Raw genomic sequence first — 11,316 nt, 5'->3', positions numbered from 1 at the left:
ACAACGGGAAAAATGCTCGGACACATGAGACGAACACGTATGCAAATGCGATGCACATAATGACATGATATGAAATGCATGACATGGTCAAAATGCAAAATGAAGACAAAACCCAACCACGAGGGAATATCATAACTTAGAGCCGAAAATGGCAAGAGTTGGAATACAATTATGGCAAGTTACATACGGGGTGTTACACCGGTTTCTTTCAAATAACCAAATGATCAATTAGCAAAAGAGTAAATAACTTTAGGGATCTTTAAAAAATGCAACAGTAAAAGTTACAAATCCATAATTGCATATCCTCTCCCAATATTATCCTTATGTTAAACATAATTCTTGACACAGCGTACAACTCTGAAAAACTTCTTTTAAAGATAAATTGTTATTCTGGGAGTCGATGCCACTTTTGCTTAATTAGCATAACAATATAGAGTATAGTAACATTCTAAGCACCATACAAAATGAAAATCAAGCAAATGAATGTTGTCTATTTATTCAGAAGTATAGATAGGATTATACTGAACTCCATATTTATTTGGCATATGACACCATAGTAATCATTATTTGCTGTCAATCCAAGAACCCACGTCAGCTTCCCATCTTTCCCATCCGCACCATCATCTCTACTAGGAATCTCAAGGCCTCAACCCACTGAATGAGTTCCCAAACTGCATTCACAGAGAAGCAGCAATCACTCTACCATGTAAACAAATGCAGCAAACATCATACATCGAGCGAGTAGTGTTAAGATCAGATAACAACGAGGAGAGCCTGTTCGAGGTAGAGGTACCTTTCTCAGTGTATAGAACCGAGTACTCGTCAGTGTCGACACATCCAAAACCGCACCACCTTGCATTGCAAGAGGCATAAATATTTTAATCTCCCTCCCCCCCCCCCCGCGCCGCCCGCTCGGGCGACAAGAGGGGCGAACCCTAGCCACGCCGCCGCCTGAGGCACCGCCGGGTAAGCCGGGGCCGCCAAGGATGGTGGCGGCGAGGCCTCAACTATCCTGCCTCTGCGTGGGGAGTCCCGGATCTGCAGCAGCGGCTCCTTTGGCGAGGCACGGCAGGCTCCGGCGAGCAGCCGTGTGGGCGGTGGATCTGGCGTCCTGGCCGCGCGGGCGGCGGGATCCCGATGGTCGTTGGCAGCGGGCGGCGGCTTCTGCGGTGGCCGGTGCGCGTGATCTGGTGCCTCCCCTCTTCCCATGTTCAGCATGCGGGCTAGCCTGGTCGGGCCGTGCTTTCCTTGGTCACCAGTTCTGTACAGGAGGCGCTGCTGGTGGCGGGGATCTAGTTCGGGCGAAATCCCTGGCCGGCCGCTCCGACAGCGTCGCCTGAGGGCGCGGTTCCCAACCTTGGAGGGTCGGTATTGACTGATCTCCTCACTTCCCCTTCCCCTAGGTCTCCCGGGCGAAATCCCTAACTTTGTTGGGCGGCGGTGGGGCTCACGGCGTCGTTCCCTTCTTGAAGGCGCCGCTTTGGGAACCTTGGGGTTGGGTGGCGCTTGTGGGTGGTGGGCGACGACGGTGGTGCGGCCCTATCCTAGCATGGATCTACGTCTGTTGCTTGGAGATGGACTCGCATAGGTGGAGGTCGTCGTTTGGCATCCTGGTGGCGTCAATGGCGGAGGACCTGCCAAGGTTAACACCTCAATCTGCTCTGAAGATGGACCAATGGAAGATGGTGGTGATGACACATGTGAGTGCGTCGGACCGGTTTATGCCCCGGACAAAGTATGTGGCTCGATCGGGGGGCCCGGCTTTAGATGTAGGTGAGAGGTCTGGGTATGTGGCCCAACTTGCATCCCTTCATCATGTGGATAGGAGTAGCGGCAGATGTTGCCAAGATGGCGGATCCAGACATATTGTTGTTCTACTTTGTAAGGTCCTCGAGAATAATCAATAAAATGGCCGCATGCATCTCCCAGATGCAGAGGCCGGTGGGTCATCCTCCTTTTCTAAAAATAAATAAATAAATAAATATTTTGATGGTTTAATATAAATCTTGTCGAATATATAGCCTTAGGATCTAATTGTGTTCATGCCAGACACACATCATATAGTTCCTTACACGAATACTATCTTTCTTCCGGTTCTCTGAGTCAGCCACAAGGAGAGACCAACGAAGAAGATATATGTGTGCCTTCGCAAAACATATTGTTGTTATTTAGCCTACCCCATCTTGTTTGGGACTAAAGGCTTTATTGTTGTTGTATGCAATTCTCGAGTGGTTTGTAAATTGCAAGGCACCCTAGTTAGTCCCATTCCACTGCCCACAAAAAAATAAATCACATTCCGCTGCCCATTAATGAACCCATTCTTTGTAGTAGCAACCCATAACTATGCAGGTATATTCTCATTTATTTGACATGGAATGTTAAAGAGAAAACCACGGCCATGTACTTTTCACTCAAACAAATTTGTGCTTCTATTCAGACCTCAGGATGATGAATCAAACTTGTGAGTGTCCAAGCCTATTTGTGTTTTTCAAATGCCAAAAAATGCATAATCTTGTTAGAAGACTTGCAATCATCGGCAACCTTCTACTGGTCTTTAATTTACAAACTGTTATTTCGGCTATACTTCAGTATATATCAAAGGCAAATTTTAAGATGGTCCCAACTGTTATGGACCATACATTCTTTTTTATCCTAGGGTCAAAATTAAGTGAGGTAATAGGTCATCCAGGAGAGGTAATAGTTCGGCCAACACTCATATTTCGTAAGTGTTACAAATAATAGGAAACACCAGAACTGGTAGTACTGGTTAGCACACTATGTGTATATTGTGAAGTTGTATGTTCAAAAACTGGTGGTTTTCTGCTATTTTTAGTTAATGTCATTGAACCTAATTTCTTTTCAAAAAATTTAAAAATATTCAAGATCCAAAGAAAGGATTCAGATGGGTGGGGATTCATGTGGGAGGATTTTAAGGGGCTGAGAGGTTCATGAGAAGATATTTTTTCCGTGATTTTCTCTCCTGTTGATTCGACGGGAGATATGGGAGGGGTGTTTCCTTATCTGCCCGAGGTAAGATGTGAATGGTTGCAACCTTCTTTATTTACACATGTTAATTACTTGGCCTGACTATTTAATAAAACTAGATGATACCCCGCGCGTTGCTGCGGGAATTTGTAGTGTGTAGGAGGGGATTTCATGGAGTGGGAAATAGTAGGGCATATGAAAAGAAATATAAATATATGTCCATTTTGAATGTTTGAATGATAACTTCCACCTCTAAACCAGGAACTGTTGAGCGCCCTTGATTGTCCTCGCACTTGTACATCCCAGGGAAGCATGTGCATGAGAACTGCATTCTCCACTGCAATAGGATATGAATGCAAACTCAAGGAGCAGCCAGGCCGAGAATTCAGCTGAAGAAACACTGGCACCTTAAAGCATATGTAAATTGCAATGTATAAAACCAAATTTAGGGAACAAAAACAGACCTTTAAAATCAGGAAGTACATTATTTGATCATGGACTACACTATCATATATCTGAAATTATGGATGTTCCGCTGTAAATTTATCCAAGGTGTTATGTTTGAACCAAATATTTATTAGCAAGCATAGTAGTGCTATAAAGGCACCATATACCTCGAATTTCAGAGAAATGCAAGCATGTTCGTAATAGTCGCTTTATATTTCCTTTCATTTATGTAGGTATCTGATTGTTGTGGCAACAGTAGAACACTACAGTGGGGGAAGAACAACAATGTCAACTCCATAACATTCACAATGGAATACTACTCCTGTGGAAAAAAATCACCTGAAAATGAACCCAAATATGCCATATGTTGTGATTCTACAAAATAATCAGAGGAGAGCAATAATAATAGTACATCCGACATCCATACTAAACTAACATGTGTGAGAGGAGAGGAGACACCGAGATGCACGATTGAAGTTGGGCACATTAAGTGGTAGCTTCATCTCTTTCTTCTTTCAAGATCACTAAAGAAACAAAACGAAGAAGAATATTGACCATCTAGCGCTTTCAATAAAAAACCAACTGGATTCGAGAAACAACAATAATCCATCACATCTAGACACATGTGTGTTAGCGGTAGTTGAGTTAGAGGAGTTTCGGGGAGAGAGACTAGACAGACTTGTTGCCACAGACGTCATTGTAGACGCCTGGATGGAATAGAGCATCGTACTAAGAAAAACTCTACCACACACAAATCAGAGTGTCAAATGAAGCTAACTCAAAAATTAAAAAACAGTCATAGGTTCAAAGGAAGGAGAGCCCCCACCTCTGGCACAATTGATGCTGGAGGATAGCAGTGGCGAAACGTGCAACTCGTCGAGTTGATGCCTGGGCGTAGGGCTTGAGCAATCATAGCCCACAACGGCAGGGATCAAGGGGCTCCGAGAGATGTAGAGATAGAGGAAGGATCATGAGGCTCCGATGCGGCAGCGATGTGTGGATCTTAGATTTTGCCGACTCAGATATTTCTATCTTTCTTATTACGAAGATAGACAATTAGAGCTTATTTTGCTTGCTGAAACAGACATAAATTATAATAAAAAAGTTATAATGAGCTATGTATGTAACATCAATCGCATGATCCACGAAGCTACTCTAATTAATACTATATGATTATCATGACAACATGCAGCTCGCACTTTAGACTTACAATAACTGAAACACATATTTTTTTTCACTTACGTGGATTGTGATTGGCTGTCCAAAAAGAAATTGAACTAATAATACACTTGGAGGAATGAAACAGTAGAAGAACAGACTCTTCATGTTACTCAGAATATCTGGTTGCAAGGTTTTGTGGCGAACCCAAGGCTGCAACGTGATATAGGAAATCGGATAGCATAATTTGACAATAGTTCAGAAAGACCAAAACAATAGGCATGCATAGATGGGATGGCCTATAATATAATACAAACATTCACTCTTCTGGTAACGAACATCCTATAGGATAACTTCCTGTTGAAGTGGCAAAATAGTGGAGGAGGGTTAGGAATGGATCCATGGAGGAATCACGAAAAACCTAAGACAGTGCGAGGATCGAAGCATGCCGAAGCAAAATGTCAGCATGTAACTTCTGCAAGAGCGGAAAAAGATTAAGGAAGAAGAAAAAATAACAGCACATCAAGGTTAATTAGGGGATTTAATCGGGGATTAACATAAAAGGGATCAGTTAACCTCTCATAAGTGAAATTCTCTGCACCTTTGAAGGCAAGGCAGGAGTAGTGAATATAGTATAGACACGTGTGTCTGGGACTCTGGGTACCTGAAAATTAAATAAAACCAAGAAAGGAAACACAAAAGTGAGTAAAATGTACTCAGCAAAGTACTCGGCAGATCTGAAACATCAACGAATATAATACCCATTATTATAGAGTTTAGTTTGCATATTGTGATAAAATCTCACAAAAACTTCGGGTGGCGCTAGTGATGTTGGGAGAGCAGACGAGACATGGGTAAGAAAGTAAGTTTGGCAGAGGCAACCAGATCCCTGGTGCAAATAGCCCCTCTTCCTCATCTCCAAAACTGTCGGGGATATACCCCGCGGTGTAAACCGGCCGGAAGTTAACCCGGCCAGGACTTGGCGGTTTATCTGAAGACCCCGCTGACACTTGGCGAGTCACCGGCGACCCGCCCTGACCTGGCGGTTTACAAGCAACCCACCTGGTCATTATGACTCACTGGTGATCCGGCGTGCGGGACAGACAGATGACGAGGCCCAAGACCCAGAAGGCCGGTTCACGTTTAATGGTGGGCCGGTTTAAGAGGAAGGCAGGAGGAATATTATCTTACAAGGAGTTAAGACCTGGACTTGTATCCGGTTTGTATTAGAGATAGACTAGTCCTAATCCTAATAGGACTATACATGTAACCCGCCCCTCCAACATATATAAGGAGGGGCAGGGCTCCCCAAAAGGGGAAAGGGGGACAAGATTCACAAGTTCCACAAGTTGGACAAATTAGGTTTAGACAATAGCTCTCAAGATAGAGCACTCTTGTAACCGTGATCATCATCATCAATATCAATGAAGCAGGATGTAGGCTTTTACCTCCACCGTGAGGGGCCGAACCTGGGTAAAACATCGCGTCTCTCGTCCCGCTTAACCCCTCTCAAGCTACCACATAGATGCGTTGGCCTCGCGACTAAGTCCTTACACTAGGACATCTGCCGTGACAATTCCACGACAAAAACCATGTCGTTTCAACCGGCTGGTCGCACTCCAGACCAGAGCGAAAGGAGTACGGGCTGAGGGCTGTACGATGGGCGGCGGCAAGGTTGCTGGTGGCGCCACGCCGTCTCCGGGTGGGGTGTGACGGGCAGCCGCCAGAGGGTGAAGCCAATGCAGACGTCGGATGGCGGACATCGACGGCCGATCGAACCCGATGTGGGGCGCCCTGGGGGCGCTGCGGGCGTGCGATATTTTCGTCAAAGCGCACCGCGGTGGAGGAGCATCGAGCCTGATCTGCCTGATTATGAGGTCGCGCGTGGTTTTGGTGGCTGCAGCCCCGTGAGATGATGTGGGAAGCGGGGAGATAAAAGAAGCGAAACTGAAGATCCATCTGGGATGCGATCGTCTGTTATTACATACAGAAGCCGAAGAGAAAACGATGGGTCATGAGACGTTTGGGTGACCAGATTATCTTGCTGCGTTACTACAGCTTTGGTGGTTCAGTTGACCCTGAGGCTGGTTGTAATGGCAAGTATCATACATTAGTATCATGCATATGATACTACTGTATGACACTACGTCCGTAGTGCATAGTATCATAAGTTAGTATCATAGCTAACTTTATTTATTGTCATGCAAGACACATAGTAGTACATCATTTAATATGATACGGTATCATGATATGATACTCAACAATCTCTTTCTTCATTTAATTCTATGCCACCTCATCAAATTTGCCTAGTTGGCATGCATGATACTACCTATGATACTACCATTACGACCAGCCTGAGGAGGCGGTCTGGTCTTGCCTCAGGTGGGTCAAGTATGGCTGACGTGGCTAAATTGCTGATGTGGACATGTTGCATGTTAAGATAAATAGGTTAGTGGGGATGAACTTCTTAGGTATATAGGATATATGGTTCAGATATACTCTTAGCACATACCTCTCCCTGAGGTAAGAGGGATCATGCTAAAACTGATCTATATCAAATGCATGAAAACTTGGACATCAATGCATGCCTTGAATCATCTCTGCATGGCTTGAGGTTGTGCTTTGTTGAATCAAGATTATCCAATGAACATTCCTACAGAAAAAAATACATCACAAGCCTTCTAATAATAGATTCATGTAATAAATATTATCCTAAAAATAATGCCAATACGTCAACTGAGACTTTGTCAGCAAAAGTTCCAAAGCATCTTAAATTAAAATATGCAAGTACATATTTGGTGGTACTATAGTGAGTAAAAAGTTTATCCGAGAAAGACATCTTCAATGGAATTGTACTTTTTGTGATACAAAAAACTGCAGAAAAAAATCATGGGTATAAACACGCTATTAATATCAATGTATATTTCAGAAAGAAAAAAGAAAATCATTACCTAGCGACCACTCCATTCATCAGAATCTGACAACAAAGTTGAGGGTTGAACATCACCAACATATTACAAAGTTGATGAAACATCATGTGTCGGTATGTCAAGTCACTGGAATTTAACCGGTTGCATACCCCAATCCCTTGGCCAAGAGTGTGATGCCGATTAAGCTGAAAAACAAAACACATCTTGTGATGAAGCATTTGAAGGAAGCAATTGTAGATATGGAAGGCATTAACAGGTCAGTCTTGCTGTTGCAAATAAATGTGGTGAAGATAGAAGAATATGCTAGGAAGGCAAGGTATCTTCAGCCTAATTATCTTACTTCAATACTTCAGTGTCAACGTCTGCAAAGCAAAAGAACTATTTATAAGACGGGTTAACTCATTTTCTCCAATATGGACATCAGACAGCTCCGGTTGAGTCAAAGTTCTTAAACCCCGTCTGACTGTTGGACAGAACATACATCAGGAAGGTTCAGATAACAAATCGAGTTTCCACCTTTAGATAGAACTGGCCATGGGAAGTGGAACTTTTCAGCTCAGACAATATCTTGCATTGGCATTATGAAACGTGTTATGACACCAGATGTCCAGCATGCACATAGTCCTATTAGCGATTTTACGTAACAAATATAGTGAACTCGTAGTAGCCTGTACATATTTACTATGAGTAAAACTACTCATCTGACATACAAGACAAAATCATGTACAAATTTGTTTACAGCAAAGTACTTCGACAGTGCAGCAAACTGAGCAAAGTATCCCACTTACGTCTTGGATGGATCGTTTTGCAAGGACACACATACAACATATGTGCAGAGAGGGCGAATGATCTAAGAGAGAGGCAGTGGCGGCTTACTATGGGCTCGCATTTGCATGCGGCGTTGCTCCGGCTACATGGAGATGAATTGCTTCAACCCCAGAAGCCCCTTGATTAGTACGCATATGACGACCATGACGTCGTGCTTAGGAGAGACATAAAATCATTTTCCTCGCTTCCTTTACATCTGTTGTAGCTGACCCTGTTAGTCTGTTCTTTTAAGATAAAGGAGATCGTGCAATCTATTTTCATGGAGTAAAAAACACGCCAGGATCTGAACGTCGATCTGGATCCAAGGTGATTAGAACGAGAAAAAAAAACATTCCTCTGTGAGGGGACGTAGTGCATACATATCAGATGTACTCGGTGAGGGTCGTGGTGTCATGTTCAGCAGCTGATCCATCGTTGCACGACCCTGTAGGCTTCCATGCCGAGGGCCACCTTGAACCCGGGTATGGTGCGGACGCTCCTCTTGATGCCCCACACCCTCATCGCTACCGGCCTCGCTCGAACGGCTGACTTGGCCCGCACGACGAGTTAGCCACTGCGTCATCTATGGGTGAGCAAAGAGGGACAAGAGGTTAATATGCGGATCTTGGTGGCGTCAGCTTGGAGAAATCGGGGTGGGAGAAACCATACCGGGCGAGAGGAAATCCAGCGGTGTCGATGACCTGTGCGACCAGACCCAACAATGACGAAGCTGCGAGGAGTATTCGCGATGGCGCAGCGGCGGCGGCGTCGTACCACGAAGATCCCCCGATGGCGGCGGCGTGGGCTTCGTCGTCGTCCCAGGAAGATCCCGCGATGGCGGCGGCGTGAGCTTCGTCGTTGGGCCAGGAAGATCCCGCTATTGGCAGCGGCGGCGTGCTTCAGGATCACCATAGGAACCGAGGAGAGGTCGGCGGCGTGATTTGATCTCTAATCATTGATGGTGATTGATTCTTTTTTGAAGGCATTACTAATTAACTTGTGTCAACATAGAAAGTGTTGATTCATTCAGATTTTTTTCGTTGTGTCAGAGGGTGAAGCGAAGCAAAACTGGTGAGGTAGAAGGAGACGAAAAAAACAAGACGAAAATGGTGGGATTATTTAACCAACTCGTTCATTAGAAATAAAGATGTGTATTAAACGCATATGTTTAAATGGACTGTAGAAGCCCATTTTGTACACGCCATGTTTTTCTTTTTTCTAGGGACTGACTCTGTGTATTTTATAAAAATATTTAGTTAATAGCGTTATTGAAAATGTTTATTAAATATTTTTAATGAATCCAAAAAAATTATACACTCACGGCTTATATTAATTTATACAAAATGATGAATACTAATGTTTACAGAAATACACTTGTGTATAATTTTACTAGTGACTTATATTCAGAAACCTATATAATTAAAATGTTAGTCACGATTGATTGTTCATATCAACAGTTTAAATTTTTATATTTTAATGATAGAAACATTGAACTATACAAATGTGTGAATAATTATTGAAATGTTTGTATAATGAACAATTTTAACTATGTGAATATTGTTAACAAAATACATGAACAATTTTAAATGTAGGTTATTCCATTTGTTTGTAACATAGTTATACCACATGAATATTTAAATGCTATTTTCATTACTGTAATTATAATTTACGTACTAAATACAAATTTCTAAAAAGAAACAAACACGTTCAAATTGGGCTGCACACACTATAGCCCATTTCAGGTCCATGAGCGCCTTTGTTATTTATAACCATAGTATAAGAGCGCCTCTGTTATACTCCCTCCGTCTCACAATATAAGAACGTTTTTACACTAGTGCAGTGTTAAAGACACATATATATGTTATGAGGCGGGAGGAGTACTTCATTAAGAACTAATTATCCCTTTTTTGGCAGCTACACTTGCAGTTTCAAATGGCTAGTTGGACTTGTGTGATATGCTTTTTTGGTGTTAATTTTCTCTATGTAATGACATGTGGGGCCCGTTGCTTTTGATGCGAAAAAATAAATGCCATTTTGTGTCAATAAATATAACATTGTTATCGGTATGTGATAGTTGAACTTAAGTGGTGTAGTGGGTAGCCGGCTCAAAAAAAAAGCTCTAGCCACCGCCAGGAGTTCCTTCCACCGCCAAGCTCCGGTGCCCCCCCACCCCTCCGCCGACGACCTCGGTCGTCGGTGGTGAGGGTAGTCGCCGGATCTACAAGTGTCGACCGTGTTGCTTTAGGTTAGACCCTAGTAGTTTATGTTGTTCGGTCGTTCATCGCCTTGGAAACCACTCTGTTCAAGCAAGGATGACGTAGCGACGGCGGCATCCTCGTAGTGGACTTGTGTCCTTGGGCCCCGCCGTTGCGACGGCGTTCGCTCCAGCATCGGCGTGGAGCTTCGGAGGTAGTCCAGGAGCAGATGCAGGATTGTGGTTTGCATTAACAACATCTGGAAGACAAAACGTGTGATGTGTTCGTGGTTGATAGCTAGCAGGTATGGTTTCCTCCTTCGGCATCTTAGTCATGGTGGGATGTCAGATCTGGAGTTCGATGGTGTGTCCGAAGTATTGCCCCAGTCTGATTCGTTCAACGGCAACGGCTTCGCCTTTGTTGAGCCACACTTGGAGGTCCGCAAAGCTTCGTATGAGCGATGTAGCCACGTCAAGCTCGGATGAGGAGGTGATCCATCATTTATTTTCCTTTCGTGGATGCTCTTGTTGAAGGAAATGTGCCCTAGAGGCAATAATAAAGTTATTATTTATTTCCTTATTTCATGATAAATGTTTATTATTCATGCTAGAATTGTATTAACTGGAAACTTGATACATGTGTGAATACATAGATAAATAGAGTGACACTAGTATGACTCTACTTGACTAGCTCGTTGATCAAAGATGGTTATGTTTCCTAGCCATAGATATGAGTTGTCATTTGATTAATGGGATCACATCATTAGGAGAATGATGTGATTGACTTGACTCATT

At 43.4% G+C, this 11,316-nt stretch overlaps 1 long non-coding RNA gene across 6 annotated transcripts; it reads right to left on the bottom strand.

The window, feature by feature from the left end:
- Positions 1-4,644: 4,644 nt before the first annotated feature.
- Positions 4,645-9,345, bottom strand: LOC125512276 (uncharacterized). Of its 6 annotated transcripts, none has more exons than XR_015607952.1 (6): positions 8,997-9,345; positions 8,397-8,910; positions 7,542-7,705; positions 7,103-7,243; positions 5,167-5,254; positions 4,645-5,065 (listed from the first exon to the last, which is right to left on the bottom strand). It is a non-coding gene; the product is annotated as an uncharacterized LOC125512276 (long non-coding RNA). The 6 variants fall into 6 exon arrangements; XR_015607954.1 differs by having other exon boundaries at positions 5,192-5,254; XR_015607953.1 differs by having other exon boundaries at positions 4,645-5,254; positions 8,397-8,559; positions 8,708-8,910; positions 8,997-9,343.
- Positions 9,346-11,316: the final 1,971 nt, after the last annotated feature.

The sequence above is a fragment of the Triticum urartu genome, chromosome 6A (genome assembly GCF_056163025.1).
Source record: "Triticum urartu cultivar PI428250 chromosome 6A, HENAU_Tu73, whole genome shotgun sequence".
Classification (NCBI taxonomy): domain Eukaryota; kingdom Viridiplantae; phylum Streptophyta; class Magnoliopsida; order Poales; family Poaceae; genus Triticum; species Triticum urartu.
This window is presented reverse-complemented; position numbering and strand designations above follow the sequence as displayed.